The 19,043-nt window shown below is 42.5% G+C and overlaps 1 long non-coding RNA gene across 7 annotated transcripts in view; it reads right to left on the reverse strand.

The window, feature by feature from the left end:
- LOC143686519 (uncharacterized) overlaps positions 1–6,905 on the reverse strand; it is a 138,896-nt gene extending 131,991 nt beyond the window's left edge. For all 7 annotated transcript variants that reach the window (XR_013177224.1, XR_013177225.1, XR_013177226.1 and 4 more), the window contains exons 1-2: positions 6,793–6,905; positions 6,343–6,490 (exon numbers count right to left, since the gene is read on the reverse strand). This is a non-coding gene — a long non-coding RNA (uncharacterized LOC143686519). The remainder of the gene's footprint in view (positions 1–6,342; positions 6,491–6,792) is intronic.
- Between the last annotated feature and the right edge of the window lie 12,138 nt (positions 6,906–19,043).

Below are 19,043 nucleotides of genomic sequence, written 5' to 3' on the forward strand. Positions count from 1 at the left end.
ATGGGATGTTATACAGCTACAAAAAGGAATAATGTTGCTAGGCATGCAACAAATTAAATGAACCTTGGGGACAATGCATCGTGTAAAATAAGCCAGAAACAATATGCAATGGTCTCTGTCTTAGAAAATACTTATAAGAAAATTTGTGCCTAGTTTGTAAACTCTTACAGCAGCCACACTTAATTTGAAGTTGTAAGGGTATTTCTAGATTCTGAGACACTGAGCTTTAGGTAATAGTAAGCTGGTATTTCCCTGAGCTTTGAGTAACTCCATGACTCCTAAGACTCAGAAATGGAGTTCTGCAGCCCTGAAAGTTAGCATATCTACATACAATATCAGTTAAAGTAACTGAAAAATAGATCATTTTCAATTAGAGACAAAAATGAAGCCAATCTGGCTGGCACTAAGGTAAATAAGAATACAGGGTAAAAGATGATATTGTGTGCTCTAGCTCTGTGTGTACTCCAGAGCTTTACCTACTATGTGAGACCAAAGGCAGAGAGCTTCATTGTGTCTAGAGCCTAAATTTTCTGTAACATACCATCAAATCAACCTGTCTGGAGAGCTCTTTTAAACAACCCAAACTCATAGAGCCCAAAATGGGAGCAAGGCCTTGTAATTTTAACTTAATGTAATATCTGGATACATCCCAGACTATGGTGGGTCAATAATTTTAAAGTATTGGTAACGTCCCTTGAGGGACCGAAGAAAAAAATATGGCACTATTAAACTTTCCTATCTGAGGAACCCTGGGTACCCTCTCAAATATTAGAACCTTCCAAGAAAATAGGCCAAGCTCTCGATTTTGAGGTATGCCCTTATGAAACTTGTTTCTATAGCGGAGAAGCTAAGACTATCTACAATGAAGCTAAATCTACTTATAGTGAGACCACCTTGTAATATTTTCTTTCAGGAAACTTCTTTTTTTGCTCAGATGTGGCCTCTCTTTCTCCAATCCCAACTTGCAAGGAAAATCATTACTCTGTCCCTATATAGGACATGACCTTCGGGGGTGAAAGTCTCTCTGACAATGTGGGACATGACTCCCAGGCATGAGCCTGACCCTGGCACATGGTCTTGACAACGCCTTTCAAATCAAAAGGGGGAAAAGAAATGTATTAAAATAAGGCATCACAACTATGTGATGATATTAAGAATTACTGATTATATATGTAGAATGGAATGATATCTTATTGTTTTGCTTGTTTGTTGTTATTTTTTTTAATTAATTAAAAAAATAAGGCATCAGTGGCTAAGATAAATCAAACAAAGTTGATAATCTATTCTGGAGGCTGCTCTTATGCAAGCTTCAGCTAGATTTTGGTAATTGCCATGGTTTGCCAAACCCCAACCAACATCATCCCTGTCAACCCTAAAGAATACCTAGGGCTCTAACTGAGACTTTATAAAAGCTTCATGGACTGAATTTACTTTCCTGGAACCTACAACTTCCAGAGGGTTTGAGGCCAGATAAGTCCTGAAACCCAGAGGAACCAGCCTCTTCAAGATTATCAACTAATTGCATCCCCCTGTCCTCTCTTGGCAGCACCCCTTCTCAACATGAAAGAGTCAGAATGGGCATTGCCCAAAGGTCCCTATAGATTGGGAGAAGGATCAAAGGGGAAGGAGGAGTTATAACAGAAAAAATAGGATTTAACAAATGAGTCTCATATTCATCATATATTGAATCACTATATTGATATTTCTTTTAGCCTTCAATGTTTTGAAGCATCTAGAAGGAAAAATCTGAAATAGTGGGATGGTAACTCATAACAAACTCTTTGAAAATTATTGTTTTCTCTCTTTTCTTTGCACATGAACTTCATAATAACAAACACTAAAAAGGTATCTGTGTAACTAACAAAGCAGAACATGGGTATTGTTGAAAGAAGGCTGGGGTCATGTATACCACCAGAAAGAGCTGAGGCTAAAAATTGGGACTGTATAACTTAGGGAGTGGACAATGATGGTGCTCAATTGTATAAATATTAGAAAGTTCTTACGTGAACTAGAACAAGCTTATGCCACTACTACAAGGTGTTAATAATAGAGTGTTATATGGTAAAAAATACAATTAATATAAATTAAGGTCTATAGGTAACAGTAACATTGTATTAGTCTTTCAATTAATTGTAACAAAGACATTATACCAAAGCTAAGGGGGATATAAGGGGTATGGAGTTTTTTTTATTTGGAATTAATGAGAATGTTCTCATGTTGACTGTAGTGGTGAATGCATAACCATGTGATAATGCCAAGAGCCACTGATTGTACACTGATGACTGCTTGTAAGGTATGGGAATAAAACTGGTTTGTTTTTTTTTAAGTTGTCTATACTTACTGCCACCATTTTATCTCCTCCCATTTCCCCTCAAATCCATTATAGTCAAGATTTCATATCTACCACCCATTGAAACTATTCAAGGTCACACAAAGACACCCATATTTCCAAAGCCAATGATCAGTTCTCAGTCCCCCTCATACTGGCCCATCAGCATTATTTGGCACAGCTGTTGCAGCTTCTTCCTTTACTTTGATGCCTCTTTTTTCATTTGGCTTCACACCACGCCGTCTTGTGTTTCTGCCTAACTTGCTGATCACTTCCTCTTAGTTTTCTTTGCTTATTGCTTCCAGCTTCTTATTACTGGAGAGCCCTTGGGCTGGGGCCATAATCTTCTTCACTTCTCTGTGTGTACTTGCTGCCATGGTGATCCCATCCTGCCTTGTGGCTGTAAGTGCCAGCTCTGTGTCACCGACTCACAAGTTTAGATGTTCAGTCCAGACCTCACTTCTGAATGCCAGACGTGTATATCCAATTGAAATCTCTAATAGACTGGATTGTCTAATCGAGTTGACTCTCAAACTTGATATGTCTAAAACTTAATTCCTAAAAATCTTGTTCCCACTCACAGCCTTCTTTATTTCAGTAATGCAACTTCCTCATTCCCATTTCTCAGATGAGAAACATGTCTCCTTTTTCCTTTAGTACTATCATCTAATATTTTGTAAAATTTGCTTCTTATGTTTGTTATTTCATCTCTCTCCCACTGGAATATAAGCTCCAAAAGAACAAAAATTTTAGTATATTTTGTTCACTGATGTATCCCAAGTGCTTAGAATGTATGCTTGGTGTGCTGGTTTGAAAGGATTTATGTACCCTAGGAGAGCCATGTTTTAATCCTAATCCCATTTTGTAAAGATAGCCATTTCTACCAATCCCTATCTCCATGGAGATGAGACTCAATCAAGTGTGGGTATTAAACTTGATTAGGTGGACACGTGTTTCCATCCATTCTAGGTGGGTCTTGATTACTTCACTGGAATCTGTTAAAAGAGGAAGCATTCTGGAGAAAGCTTCAGAACAACATAACCACGAGAAGCAGAGAATCCACCAGCCAGCGACCCTTGGAGCTGAATAAAGAAAACGCCTCCCAGGCAGCTTCATGAAGCAAGAGGCCTGGAGAGAAAGCTAGTAGATACCACCACATATGCCACGTGCCCTTCTCAGCTGAGAGAGAAACGCTGAATATCATTGGCCTTCTTGAACCAAGGTATCTTTCCCTGGACGCCTTGGATTATACATTTCTATAGACTTGTTTTAATTTTGGACAATTTCATAGCCTTAGGATTATAAACTTGTAAATTATTAAATTCCCCTTTGTAAAAAGCCATTCCATTTCTGGCATATTGCATCCTGGCAGCTAGCAAACTGGAACACTTGGCATATATAAGGTAAGTCGATAAATATTTAATGAATGCAAGAATGAGTTCACAGATGCATAAATGAAAATAAACAGAAATTTGTGAATAAAGACAATAACTTTGAGAAGTGCTTGGCAGCAGAGAGACTAAAAGACTTTTAAGAACAAGGGTATATAAAATTAAATTTTCTATCATTTGAAGCTCTGCATTGTAGGCCCCTCTCAAGTGATTTTCAGGAAATGGCCAGAAATTCTTGAACAATCTCCCATTGAGAGGTTGGGGTCTTCTGATTCGGCCTGGGCAGGTGTGACTTCTTCCACCAAGGTTTGGCAGAAACGATGCTGTCTGAGTGATGTTTGAGGCCAAGTCAGAAAAGTCGCAGGGTCCAACTGGTTCTCTTGAATGTTCCCTCTTGCAGGAGCAACCTTGGAGGTTTGCCGTGGAGATGCTCCCTCCTAGAATCCAGCTGCCATGCTCTGAGAAGCTCCAAGCCACAGAAGAGCCTTCTGTGGTGTCTTCATGGATAGTCCATGCTGGGCACAGCCTTTAAGTCATACAAGAGTGAAGACGCCTCCCGATGATTCAGCTCCAAGCTGAGTCACCCTCAGATGAGACCCCAGATGTCAGGGAGTAGAGAAGCCATCTCCACAATGTGAATTCTTTGGTCTGAATTCTTGACCAAAAATCAGTGAACAAAAAATAATTGATCACCGTTCTCGACCACTAGGGTGGTTTGTTATGCACAATAGCAACTGGGACAGTCTCCACCCTCCAAAGTAACACAAATGAACAGTGACCAGGAAGTATTTATGGGAATCTGAGTCAGCTTGGAGCAGAGAGGAAAGAACAACCACTGAAAGTATAACACTAATTTGGAAGCCAAAGTCCATGGAACAAGACCTCAGAGGCAGAAGACATAGGACAAAATACAGGCCTCTAGAGATTAGACAGAAATCTGGGGGAAACACAGAACTGACAGAGGAACTGAGCATGGATTGAGATAACTGATGGCAGAACACTTCAGTTTTCAGGAGGAAGGGGGAGGATCTTTTACGTTAAAGCTGACTTTATTTTAGCCATTAATTAGGATCCACGGTGTAGAACATCAGGTAATCACCCTAATATTGTACAACTGCCAGCCTTGGAAATCTGGGATTCTTTCTCAACCCATCCCCACATCACATACTGGAAGACGAAAGAGAAGCGGTTAAGAGAATAGACTCCGGACCCAGCTCTCTGGGTTTGTTTCCCAGGTCTACCACTTCCTAGCTGTGACTTCTTGGGCAGTTTATTTAACTTCTCTGAACCTCTGCTTCCACATTTGTAAGTGTGGTTCACTATAGTGCCTGTGTTATGGGATTGTTCCAAGGATTATATGTGTTATGTGGAAAGCACTTTAAGTAACGCCCAGCACACCAGAATTTCTAAAAAAAAAAAAAGCTACTCACTTAATCAGTGATCAAACTACTAATCACATTTCTTAACAATCTTTTAAATATATCCTGTCTTCCTCATTTACACCGACTTATTTCCTTCCTTCTTGTCCTCTTCCAACCCACCCTCTATGATGACTCCAAAACTAACCATCTCTGGAAAAGCCACCACCCAATTCACAGACACAATGATTCTTCATTGCCTTAGAATGCCACAGAGGCCTTTACAATTTCACTGCCACAACGCCTCCAGGATCCTCTCTCACCGCTTAGATGCCCGCAGCCTTTCTTCTAGCTACACTGACTCATTTTTCACATATTTGTTTCCTCGGCCAATGTCACCCTTTTCCCTCACTTCCATCACTTTGCAGCATGGTCATTTACGAGGGTATGTTCTTGGCATTACGTGAAATCTTAATGAGAAACCACTGACAGAAACCTCAATCCTTAGAAGGCTTTCTGCCTTATTCCAAAGCAAAAGGGGGGGAAAGAGACATCGGTAAGCCCACACTGGAAAATTGCTTTTGATAAGTAATTCCCAGGTTGTTCTTGAAGAACAGCTCAGGTTAAACAATCTACTCCCTGCCGCAAGCCCTGTCTGCAGACCAGTCTGGGGTCAGCCTCCCAGCCCACAGTCTGGGGAAACGCCCTTCTGCAGTGTGACAGCTGCACAGCTCCTGTTTCATTCTCTGGAGAGGAGGGGACAGGGAAGGGGAGGGAAAGCAGTTAAACACATGGCAATAAAGAACATTGTGATATTACCATTTTTAGTGCACATTTATCCTTCCTACTCGAACCTCCTTGACACCTGTGCAGACACACGCACAAGCACACACAGGTGAGTGCACACACAACCCACATCCGAGTGTGGAGTCATCATCCCCTGATAAACTGAGGGACTTTGCTTGCTTGCTGTCTGTCCTGCCCCTACTAGAATGCAAATCCCCCAAGGGTAGAAACAGGATGTTTTTGTTCACTGTTGCATACCAGTGTGGACCCAGAATGTGTGCTGAATGAATGAGTGAAGGATGGATAAAAGAACTCCCTAAGTTTATTATCAATAGAGGTTTCCCACTCTTAACTGGATGGGTTGAAGTCAGGACTTAAACCTCTCTAGGCCTTAGTATCGTCATCTGTAAAAAGGACACCAAAAAAAAACATTTTTACAAGAAAAAAAGTTACAGGCTAAAGACTCAACTGTACTTACTCCTTAAGCCCCAGTCCCACACCACCTACCCCGAGGAAGCGTTACTTGTTCCTCCAGGCTGCGTCTGGCTTCTCTAGACGCCCTGTATGTCTTCTGCTGATCTTTATCAGGATCGATCACTTCAGTATAATTGATCATGGAGACTGTGCTGTGGGGGAAACAGAATTTAAAGACCCACTAAATAGAGAAATCCTTACAAGACCAACGGGGACCAGAGATGGATGCATTTGGAGGCATCGGGAAGACTCCTCTACAAAAACAAGAAAATTCGTGGGAATAAAGGGAAATGGAGAGGGCAATTAGGAGAAAAAAAATTGACAAATGCTTCCCATCCCTCATGAAATCAGAAAGTTATCTGCTTGGAATTGGCAGATATTTTAGAAGGTACATGCTGAGAGCTGACAGAATGCTCCCTAGGGGTTAAATGCCCCAGAGAAGGACCTTAGGTACCTCTCATTGCGTGAGGGGCACCAGTAGGGACGCCCACGTGCCAGCGAGTCCCCTTGGTCCCACGGAAGTGCCCCTAGGAGGTGAACCAGCCTGCAGGGCGGGGACACGGGTCAGAAGCTCCTTCCCAGGTTAGAGAGGCTCTACGACTGTTTCCGATATCATAATCGAAGGAGGAACGGTGCCATCCAGTGTGCAAAGCTTGCACCTGTCTGGCTTGCACCATTTTTTATGACCGGAAAAAATTGAGAATCTCTGTGCTAAAATATATTTTGTGTGGAAGTAAAACCAGGTGGTTCATTGCCAAGGACAAATGCTGCAGGAGGGGAGGGGAGGGGAGGGGAGGAGAGGGAGGGGAGGGGAGGAGAGGGAGGGGAGGGGAGGAGAGGGAGGGGAGGGGAGGGAGAGGAGGGAGGGGAGGGGAGGGGAGGGAGCCCTCTACTCCGCCAGGTCACTTGACACAATGCGAGGGCCAGCAGGAGGCAGCTGTCCTGGGAGCTCACCCAGGTGGCCCAAAGGATGCACAGGTTATCACCAGGTGGAAAAAGTAAACATGAAGCGAAACCCCCTCCTTTTTCTGCCGAGCTGCATCTAAAGATTGGAATCTGCTGCGGTCTGCTCGCTACAGAGCCTCGGGCTGTAGCTGAAAACCGCAAGTCCTTGCACCTTTTGAGGGTGACCCACCGCTTTCCTGCTCCAGTGGATTTGCAAAGCTTTGTGACTAAAGAAGATTCAGCTTGTTCTGTTCTGGAGCTAGTGATTCTCCGAAACCCCTGTTTTCCTGGCTGGTCGGCAATGCTTATTTAAATCTTTCTCGGCTCTAATCCTGGAATTTGCAGATTCCTTCAAATCCTGAGCAGCAAGCACAGAAACACTGCAGGTGACAGCGCAAATAGATCCCTGTCCGGAAAATTAAAAGGCTACTTTCCCTACCCTCAGCTGAGGATAAACACAAAGGCTGCACATCCCTATTCCTCGCTTACAGCACCATCTAGAGTCCTGAAGCAAATACTTTCCTACCTAGAAGATACGTTTCCATCAGGACTCAGAAAATCAATGCTGGTTCGCCTTAAATTTGGCAATCAATAAAAACAGAGATCCAACACTGTTCTAGGCACTGGACTATGCCAAAAGAAGTGAAAGTGACACATTCAACCTAAGAGGTTGAGTTTTTATTCTAGTTAGGAGGGTAAGAGTGCTATTGGAGCAGAGGAACAAAAGGTGAGCAGGTGAAAATTAAATTTAATTCACTATGAATATAATAACTGAGCACCTGTGAAGAGTCCAGCATTGCTAGGTGCTGCTAATCATGCAGCACTGAAGAGGATATAATTTTTGCTTTCAAAGAGCCAGATTTCAAAGCAGACAATTAAAACACAGACAGTTAAGTACACAATTGAAATGTAAAGAATGAACTAAGAGATAATAAAGAAGACATACCCATGAGAGCCTGAGAATAAGGTCCAGGGGATCTCTGAGTTGAATGTTATAAAGCTAATCAGGTGAAGCCAAAAAGAGGGAAGGGAAAAAGTATTTCTGGTTTAGGGCTTCAGATGTCTATTTAGGGGTGTCAACCAAACTGGGGCATCCATGAGCTGCCATTCATTGATGAATGGGCTAGGGGCCTGTTCTAGTTTGCCGAAGCTGCCAGAGCGCAACACACCAGAGATGGACTGGCTTTTAATAAAAGGGGATTTATTTAGTTAAAAACTTAGAGTTCTTCAAAGGAAAGCAGTTAACTTCCCTCTGGGCTTCACGGGAAGGCACAGGGTGATCTCTGCTGGCCTTCTCTCCAGGCCCCTGGGTTAAACAGCATTCCCCAAGGTGATTTCTTTCTGCATCTCCAAAGGTCTGGGCTGATCTGCAAGTGCTGAGATGAGGTGTGCTGAGCTGTTTGGGCTGTGCTGCATTGACCTCTCTCTTTTAAGCGTCCCACAAATTAAATTAAACATCACCTATTGAGGAAAGCACTCCCCTTAGAGACTGCAGATGTAATCAACCATAGATGGGTTTCACATGCTAATGATGCAAATCCACAGCAACAGAACTGGGCACCATCACCTGGCCAAGTTGACACCTGAACCTACTACCACATGGCCTGCCTGAGCTGCACGGCTGTGTTATAGCCTCCCAGCCCCGCCCCATGCTGCAATCATGGCCCGATGGACTGGGAGTGACCATCTGACCCACCCTGAGCCAGGAAATTTAGAACGGAGACCCAGGGACAGCCAGGCAATTTCTGCAGAAGCGGAAAGGTAACACAGAACTTAGGGAGCTGGGAGCAGCTGAGTAGATAAAGCAGTAGAGAATAAAGTCTGCAGGAGAAGTGTCCCTGCTTCCGCATTGCACCACGGAGTCTATTTTACATGCAGCAGTAAGGGTGATTCTGTGAAAATTTAGTTACATCATGTCTCTCCTCTGCTAAATTATCTCATGCCTTTTGATCTCAGAGTAAAACCCAAAGTACTCAAAATAGTTCACAAAAACCTAATCCTGCTCCTGTGCTATCTCCAATCTAATCTCTACTACATGTCTCTCCCTTTTCAACTAGGCTCCAGGCTCCGTGGCCTCCCTGTTCTTCTCAAAATTGCTGCCTCAGGGCCTTTGCACTTGCTGTTCTCTTAACCTGGAATCCCTTCCTCCAGAGATCCATGCAACTCATTTCCTCATCTCCTTTAGGATTTGCTCACATAACTTTCCAGTGAAAGCCTTGAGTGAGGACTGAATTTAAAGTTGAGTCTGCCAACCTTCCTTGCCCCTGTCCATGCTTTATCTTTCTCCATAGAATGTGTCACCATCTGATGAACTATGTATTTTCATTATTTATTTTGCTTTCTGCCTGTCTTTGACCCCTCGCCACTTCCCATCCTTGTTTAATGAACTAATTAATTAATTAATTAATGCCAATGGAATAGATGCATACTCTGAGAGGAGATATGGAGAGAGCTTTGTTTGGGTCCCCAGTGCTTTTCTAGCTGCTCATTCTAGTCTCTTCTCAACACCTACTGCATGCCTGCCATTTCAGTAGGAGACATATCTTTGCACCCTTATAAGCAATTTTTCTTTTGTTGCTTAGAATAGCATTAGTTCTTTTCTGTTATATTTACAAACTAAAAAGTCCTAACCACTACAGTGGATGAATAGCCCTTGAACTTTCTCTACCTAGAATGAACTCCCCCATATATTCTTAAGGCTTGCTCCCTCATCTCACTTAGGTCTCTGTCCAGTGTTACTCTGTCGTGGAGGTCTCCTTTGACGAGCCTATCTAAAATAGCACACATACCACCCCAAGCAGGCTCTGTCCTACCCATGCTTTACTTTTCTTCATAGCACAGATGGCCAGCCTGATATGTATTTGCTTATTTATTGTCTAAATACCCAACTGGAATGTAAACTCCACGAGACCAGGAACTTTGCATTTTTATCACTTTCTCCTCAGTGTTTAGGACAGTCTAGCATATAGTTGATATTCAGTAAATGTGTCCATTTATTTCACAAATACCTCTTAAATGCCAGCCACTGTTCTACGTGATGGGGATATATGTTCCCTCCTGGAGTCTACGCTCTAACGTAAGATTTTACTGACTGTAACTTGAACGAACTCGGGGTGAGAAACAGATGGCGTGTGTGTGGAAGTATCTGGACCTGAAGATTGAGATGGGAGCTGAGGTTAGAGCCACCTTAGGGGATCTGGTGAGTTGTGGAAGACTTAGGCTGTTCTTCCCCAGCACCCATGCCCCCTCTCTTACCAACAGAAAGCAGCTTTTCATTTGGAAAACTACCTTTCCCCCATGTTCAATAAAACACCTTGGACAGGATTGACAGCTCTCAGATCGGGCCTGGGCTGGCCGACACAGTCATCCTGTGACCCCTTGGCCACCAACGTTGGTTTTCAGAAGAACATGTGACCTAATGCATTGTAAGGCACGAGGAGACATTTGCTGGAGTCTCTGAGAAAGAAGTTTTCCCTCGTCCTTGGGAGCTAAGAGAAAAGGACTTCCCTGTTCCTAAGGGCAGCGTGGTTGAGGCTGTGCATTCTACAACTGCTGCAACTAATACCGCTGCCCCGGTAATGATGCGAGGTGGAAGTGGAGAGCAAAGCAGTACACAGAGAAAGGCCGAGTCCAGCAAACTGCCCTGATGATATCGTGACCCTCAGGAACCAGCTGTACCTGAAGTCTTTCCCATATTGTGAACCAATAAACTTCTTTTTGGATTAAACAACTTTTATATTTTTCAAGCTATAAAAGTAATACTTGGTTTCTGAAACATGATAACTAATAAAAAGATATATAAGACAAAGCTAATCGGCCTCTTCCTTCTAGCCCCCTTCCTCATCCACTGAAATAGCCGATTTTAACAGATGGACGTGCATATTTCTAACCTTTCTCCTCACTCTCACATACACCCACAATATCTCACACGTAATCATGAGTTCTTATGTTTTTATGAAAATAGAATCACAGTATATGGGAACTCTCTCATTTCTGCCTGCTTTTTCTGTAAACCTACGAATACTCTAGTGAAAACAAATTTAATATTAAAAATAGAGTCATGCCATACTTATTATTCTACAATCTTCTTTTTCACAAAATCATGGATACTGCTAAAGTTCATTCAAGACCTGTTATATTTGTTTTCAATTTCTTGATGCAAATAAATACACATGAAAGTAACTTTTACGTAAATGCAATCATACATGCTAGGGTGGATTTTTTTTTTTTTTTTTTTTTTTTTGGTGTTGCTTTCTTTTTCTTTAGTTTTGCTCTGGGGTTTGGCTCACACTCTTCTCTTCCCTCCTTTCAAATCCCCTCCCTCATACCCATGATAAGTCACATTAACAACCTCAAATGTGTCCTTGTAGCCATACTTCTCTCTGGGTCATATAATCTTTTTATTCCCTAAGTTTTGTCATCTCAACCCAGCTGTAAGTCCCCTAATAATCAGATGACTGTGTCACTAAAGTGGTGGTTGTGTCTCCGCCAAATGATTCACAACCAGTGGTTCACAATGGACTCCTTTCTTTCCATGGGCTCAGTGTTCGAAATCAGAATCTCAGATATAGACAGTCCCCAAAGCTGGGAGCAGAAAAAAAGCACGGCAGACACCACAGGGTCTTGAGATGGCAGTGTTTGAGAGCACACATGAGAGCCCTACTGGAGACTCTTGAGGTTGATTGGAAAAGGGGAATTGTGTGGTACCTGCTGGAGACCCTGTCACAGTTGGTGAGTCCTATAGGTGCATGTGAGAACAAGGAGAAAGGGGGGAAATAAACACATCTATCTGTTAAGATTAGATCATTCAAAGGATGAGATGGGAGAGGCTAACTGGCATTGTCTTATATGTCTTTTCATTAGTTCTTGTTTCAGAAGTGTGTATTATTAAGTATTATTAAGATATCAATTCTACTCAAAGTGATCTACAGATTCAACACAATCCTGATCAAAATTCCAACAGCCTTCTTTGTACAAGTGGAAAAGCCAATTATCATATTTATATGGAAGAGTAAGGGACCCCAAATAGCCAAAGCCATCTGGAAAAAGAAGAACGAAGTTGGACGACTCATACTTCCTGATCTTAAAACTTATCTCAAAGCCACAATAATCAAAACAGTACAGTACTGGCACAAGGATAGACATATAAAATCCTAACTTGTACTGTAAGTACTTGTTACTGCCTCTGTGTTTCCTGGATACCTTCTTCCCACCCATTTCACCCCTATCACCATTCCACCACTCCCGTAAGAGCACAGAATAAACATTTTTTAAATTATCCTTGAAATCCCAATAAGATAGTGTGCAAATTCTCTTTTTTCTTTAACTAAATTCCTGATGGTTTCTGTTGTTGAATCAAGGTCAAATTTCAGTTTTGTTTTTTTATAGTGCAATAATATTTTAGCAAGCTCTACAAATATATAGGCAGTCTAAAAATATCTTTGTCCATGATTTGGAGACATGTCTTCAAGAACATCCTTTGAGATGTTCTCCTGAGTCAAAATGCTTTAGGGCTGCATGCTCATTAGTATGGTTTTATTATTATTCACGTGCAGGTGAGAATGTATTGTTGACAAAGATGCCCTCAGGCTTTTATACTTCCACGAAGATGCTCCCATTGAGTTCAACAACTTTCAGTGATTCATTATAAGACATTTTGTTGTTTAAGTTCCTATAGCACACTAGGGAAATAAAGAATTTACAACATCTTTTTAATATTCCCATGACATATGCAAGCTGCATTTTAAGGAATATAGAAAAAATAGTTCTTCTGTGTTCAAAAAATTATAAGAAGAAAAACAGAATAAAAAGGCAGAGGGAGATAAAAATTGCTAAAGGCTCTCTTTCTTTCAAAAATGAGCTAAAGGCTCAATTTTGTTGAGCCTGGAATGAAAAGAGAATAATGAGTTTCTGTTTTGAGAGGTATGGTAATCAGAAATTCTGATAATACTGATTTACTGCAAGGCACAAGAAAGGCGTGGCTTTAGGTTATGGGCTGAAGTGGGTCTGGTTCCAATCTCTAGGAAAAGGGATTAAGTGCTTGACTAACATATATATAACTCTGCGTACAAGAGCTCATGATCCTTCTAGTTGACAGAGACACAAAGTACATGTTTTTTCCCAGTCTTTTTTGTTATTTCAAAAACAAGATCTTCTCATCGATACGGTGGGAAAGAATCTCAGAGGATATGCAGTCCACATCCTTCTTTGAACCAAAGGCGATATTGATGCAAAGAAGGGTTCGCCCAAGTGCAATGCGTGAAGGTAATAGATAAATAGACTGGACCAACAAGATGACCAAAAGCCTTTTATACTTTCAGTTATTGAAACAATAAAACAATTGAATAAATTAGCAAATTACGTAAAATAATTTAAATAAATTACACTAGCCTACTCTGAAACTCGCCTCATCCTTGCACGTATAAAAATTGTTGCAGTCTGGGTGAGAAAGATGGGTGGTTTCCAAGGACTTCTATTTTCAGTAGAATTGATGTGACTTGTCTATCCCAAGGTAAAAGGAAGAATCTCATTTCCCACTGTTTTCAGCAGGAACCCAGCCTTGTGACTTAAGTTCCACAAATTAGATACAAATTTTCTATTCAAAAGTAAGCAGTGAGAAGAGGCAACTAATCCATGGAATGCATTTTTTCTGTGGTGTATTTTGTCTTTTTTGGGGGGGGGGAGGGGGGCTGGTGAATGGTCCAGGAATCGAACCTGGGTCTCCCACATGAAAGGGGAACATTCTACCACTGAACCACCCGTGCACCCAATGGAACGAATTTTTCTAGAGAGTTTAAAAGTGAAGGTTCTGGCTTTCAAGAGTGGCAGTAGCAGCGATTAAAGCTTACAGAGGTGATATCCCTGCATCTGTGCCCAGGCATGACATGAGTGAGTTGTCCTAGATAAGCCTTCCATTGCAGCGGAACTGCAAAGCAACCAAGTCTGACCCTTTTACCTTCCTGGAGAGTTTCTAAATTACTTGTAAGTTTAATAGACTCCTTTTTAATTCACACCCGCTTGAGTGGTATGGTAGCTGATCTCTGTAAATGACTCCCTCATAAGCTTCAGCTCCCAGTGTCCATCCAGGCTCCATCTCAACAGAACATTGTGACTTCCAAGGCTAAGTCACAAGAAGCCTTGCAGCTTCCGCCTGCACGTCTTAGAATGCTTCCTCTTGGGTAAAGCGGCTGGGAGAAGCCTAAGCCACATGGAAAGCTGGTGTTCTCATCACTGAGGTCCCAGCTGACAGCCAGATCACCTGCCAGCCTTCCTGGTTAAGCCGTCCTGGACATCCAGACCTCAGGTGACTGCAGGTCCAGCCAATACCTGACCACAACCGCACAAGGGATGCCAAGCCAGAATCACCCCGCTGAGTGAGCCCAGTCAACCCTCAGAACCATGAGAACTAACCATAAATTGTCCTTTTAAGCCACTACGTATCGGAGTAGTTTATTATAGAGCCAGAGATAACCCAAACAAAAGATTTTTGGTCTTGCAACTAATGGCTCTGACCGACACTTAAAATCTTTTCTCTCCTCCTGGTGCTGAGTATCCTCATCTCTGAACCCCCCACCTACAACTCGCATTATATTTTTGCACAGAGTAATTGTTAATACGTTTTTCTTCTGAAATCTCTTTTTGGACAGATTGGGATTTAAATAAAATAAAAACAACAAATTGGATGCAATACATGTCAGTCGAACTGAATTGAATATTTATATCTAACAACTGCTTCTAAAAAGCATTTGCTTCAGTTTGTTTACAAACTCCACAGATAATTTCCCTACAGTTTAGAGCCCATGCACACGAAATTATGTTTAGGGAGTACTGAGACTATTGCATTTTCTCAAAGCCATTTTTAAGCTCTTTGGTCTGCTGGCCATTTTGCTCCTGTCCTCAGTTCACTTCAGATGGCATCGTTGTGGATTTCTGTGCCTATCCTTCCCCCATTTTAATGATGCAATTAAAAGCTCCCTATTTGTTGACCTTAGGTACTTCTTTCACAAGCTCCCATGAAACACTGTAAAGACTGAAACCAAATGATTAGGCACAAAAATGCTGTCTGGAGGGAGTCCTCGTTCCATTTCCCTGGAGCTCTCTGCCTGTGCGTGTAACAATTACTGGCTTACATTTCTGCAGATGCCTGTTGTCTCCTGCGATTTGACTTCCCCATGCCCCTGGGAGATTACTAACATGCAAGCTTGGAGGTAAAAGCAATCCAGTCACTTTCTTCATGATTTTTTTCCAGGATTGGTAAATATCTTGCACTTGCAATTTAAAGTGAACCTCAGAAACTTGAAGTTGATTTCCTTTTTTGATCTGGACTCTTCAACTGGAGCTCAAGACACTTAGGCACACAGCGTCGATTTCCCAGCCTTTTTTCCATGCATTCTTTAAGAGCCTCACATGGCCATCAGCAGCAGACTATCCATCTAAAGAGAAAGAATCATTGTGAAGGAGATACAGTGAGTGAAAACCAGATTGCAAAGTCTGCTCTGAGCAAACCACCTTGTGCTGGCTCACTGAAATACTGACTTTCATCTGTTATTTGTAGAGCCTGGGATAGCAATCTACTGCCAGGCTGTGCAAGTTACTTAACATTTCCAAGCCTCAGATCTGAAATGAGGTTATACCTCTACCATAACCATGGGGCTTAAATGAGAGTACTCACCTAAGTATCTAGCATGTGATAACAAATGCTATGTGGCGGGGGTGGGGGTGGGATGGGGTGGGGGGTGGGGGGGGAAGGGAGGGGAGCAAGGCACCATGGCAAGAGTCTTAGATTAGGTAGGAAAAAGATGGGGGGCTCCAGACCCACCAGAGAATATGAATGAAACCTGGGAGCCAAAACCAAGGACAAGACACAAGTCCAAATAGGCTAATAGGCCATGAAGATGCTTACTTTCCATTAATTCCAACCCCTTTGTGTAGGCTCCACTTTCCTTATACTCAGCAAAGGCCAGGAAATGCCTCCAGGATCACAGGCCTCCACAACTGCTAATAACTAAAACCCTCCCAAACCGTGACCTCTACCCATTTATTTATACTGACAACACCTACATCAAGGCATGGTGCCAGAGCGGTTTGTACCCAAGAAATTCTCTGGTTCATAGGCTCCTCACAGTCCCTTTTATCTGCAACCCAAGTCCATTCCCCATGTATTCATCCTTTGTCCACTGCAAACACTTGGACCAAATGCCTCCTTGATTTTCTCTCCAGGCAGACCTTGCCAGAACATGGTCATTCTATCCCAAATGAGATTTACATTATTGATAAGGGTTTTTCTCACCTTCATATCATTAATATGAGGACCAGAGTGGTCCCTCCCCAAGTGCTGTCTGCCCGCCTCCTGCCATCTTGCAGAACCCAGCTCCCTCTTTCTACGTCACTGTCTCTGCTCTGGTTACCCCAGAACCTTGGTTGCTCCTGAAGCACACAGACGGGTTCCCACCACGGGGTCTTCAAACTTACAATCTTCTGTCCATGGAAGGAAGAGTCTTCCACCAGACCTCCACAGAGCCCATTCCTTACTTCATCCAGTTCTCTGCTCAGATGACACCTTCCAGAAATGCCTTTCCTGACTGCCCTGTTTACCTAGAATTCCAATGGCCTCTCCATCAATGTTTCCTGAACCTTCTTCTGGCCAAGACTGAGGGAAAGCCGTGGCTGATCCATGGAAGCATAAGTCAGTACTCCAGACCCACCTAGGGGACCTTATAGGACAGATGCAGAGTGTTAGGACAGTATGATGAGATGTATAATGCTATATTGATAACTATATTCATAATACATGTAATGATACGATGATAATACGTCCTAACGAAAGTCAACAATGTTGAGCATTTATACTGGGCTAGCTTTACCATTGTAAAGGCAGGCACACACCTTTGAAGAGAAAGAAGAAAAGTAGTGAAAGGTGGGAAATAATAAACAATTCCCATATTCCCATATGAAGATGTCATATGACAACCTTCCACAATTCCCCCTTTGGCGAGGCATAGGAAGAGGGAATGAAGCACTAAGAATCAGGATGCTTGTGCCCTACCAGGTCTTCTCATGTCTGTAGGGTGGATTAGGAAGAGCCACAGGTTGGGCGTCTGCAATTAAAGCAGCGTAATGATTGATTTTTAGATCTCTAGGGTCCCCACTCAATGTTAGCTTCTACCATGGGGCCTCTGACACACCCTGGTGAAGTAATCATGGGATACTGTTAGACTCCTGTGGCTCCTGTGACCTATTCCCGTGAGGCCAGCTGGGAACTGGGAGAAATGCCAGCTGCAAGGGCAGCTTCTACCAATGCAACAGTGAACTCGGCCAGTCATGCGATGAGATGCTTCCAAGGATTTACTACATGCCAGGAACTGATCCACAATACTGAGTACTCATAGCAGCTCTGAGAGGGAGCCTCAAACCACATTTCACTTGGGAGGAATTTGGTCAGGTAACCTGTCCAAAATCCCATCAATAGCTACTTGGCACAAACTAACGCTGGATAAGTCAAAGTGCTTGATGACGTCCCATGGTTTTGGAGGCAAATTAACCACACTGACATATTTTAGTAAGTGACTTAAAAAAAAAAACTGAGGTGACAACATTAGAAAATTGGAAGATGTCACTGTAAATTTCTATTTCCAGCTTCTCTTGAAAAATTGGAAAATCTGGTGACTCTGCTCTCCCAGTTCCATATGGCAACAGTTGGCTGGGACTGAGTAACAGCTGCCTTTCTGGGAAAGGTTTCTGCCCTTCAGTTCGCCACGGGCTGCCAGAGGCCCCATCTCTCACGGAGGTTCATTACCTGACTGGCCTGGCAGGCTTTTGGATTCACCACTCTTGGGTTATTGGATAAAATTCTAATTTCTCACCTCTGCTTTGCCCCACTCCTCAGTTTCTCCCTCTTCATCTCAGAAATGCTGCATAACTTATAATAAATACTCTGCACAATCTCCATGCTTCTGTGCTTTCTTACTGATGTTCTTTCTATCTAGAGGAGAAAGAATAAATCGACTCTTGCTGAAGTGGATCAGAGAAGACTTGAATTTTGTTTTCAAGTGTAAAAGGACTTGGTTTGACAAAGCCGTAGGACAAATGGCACATCAGCCTGCAGATTCTTTTGGTCTATTCATTCAAAAGAGAAGAATCAGGATTAATATTATTATACAAGGGGGGATATTTCTGCTCACCCCTGATGTTTTATTCCAAGTGAAAGGAACTCTACCAGAGTAACACACCTGGCTCCTTCTAACCTTCAGTCTCTTCCCAAAGAAAGAGTGCATTTGGGTAAGTTTGGAAGAAAGAATTGGAAATACACAGCGCAGCCCTTTTATCTCCCCTTTTCTCTCATGTTCTGGTTTGCCTACAGAAAGCAGATGTTTTGTTCTTTTTCTATCATTTAGTTAAAAGGATCCTGATCTGGTAGGGGTGTGCTGGCTTGAAAAGAAAACATGCCCCCTGAAAAGCCATGTTCTTTTAATCCAGTCTTGTGGGTGCAGACTTAATGTGGGTGGGACCTTTTGATTCAGCTGTTTCCATGGAGATGTGACCCATCAATATGCTTACTGGAGTCCTATAAGAGGGAGACATTTTGAAGAAAACACAGGTGCTTGGAGACAGAAAATGTCCTGGTAGATGCTAAGCTAATAGATGAAATCCAGAGTTTGCCTCAGAGAATCTAAGAGTGTACCCACAGATATCTAGAGATGGAAAATGCCCTAGGAGAGGCCACAGGAACTGAGAAAGTCATTTTGGAAAACAACCCAAGAG

This window comes from Tamandua tetradactyla, chromosome 6, assembly GCF_023851605.1.
Source record: "Tamandua tetradactyla isolate mTamTet1 chromosome 6, mTamTet1.pri, whole genome shotgun sequence".
Taxonomy (NCBI): Eukaryota; Metazoa; Chordata; class Mammalia; order Pilosa; family Myrmecophagidae; genus Tamandua; species Tamandua tetradactyla.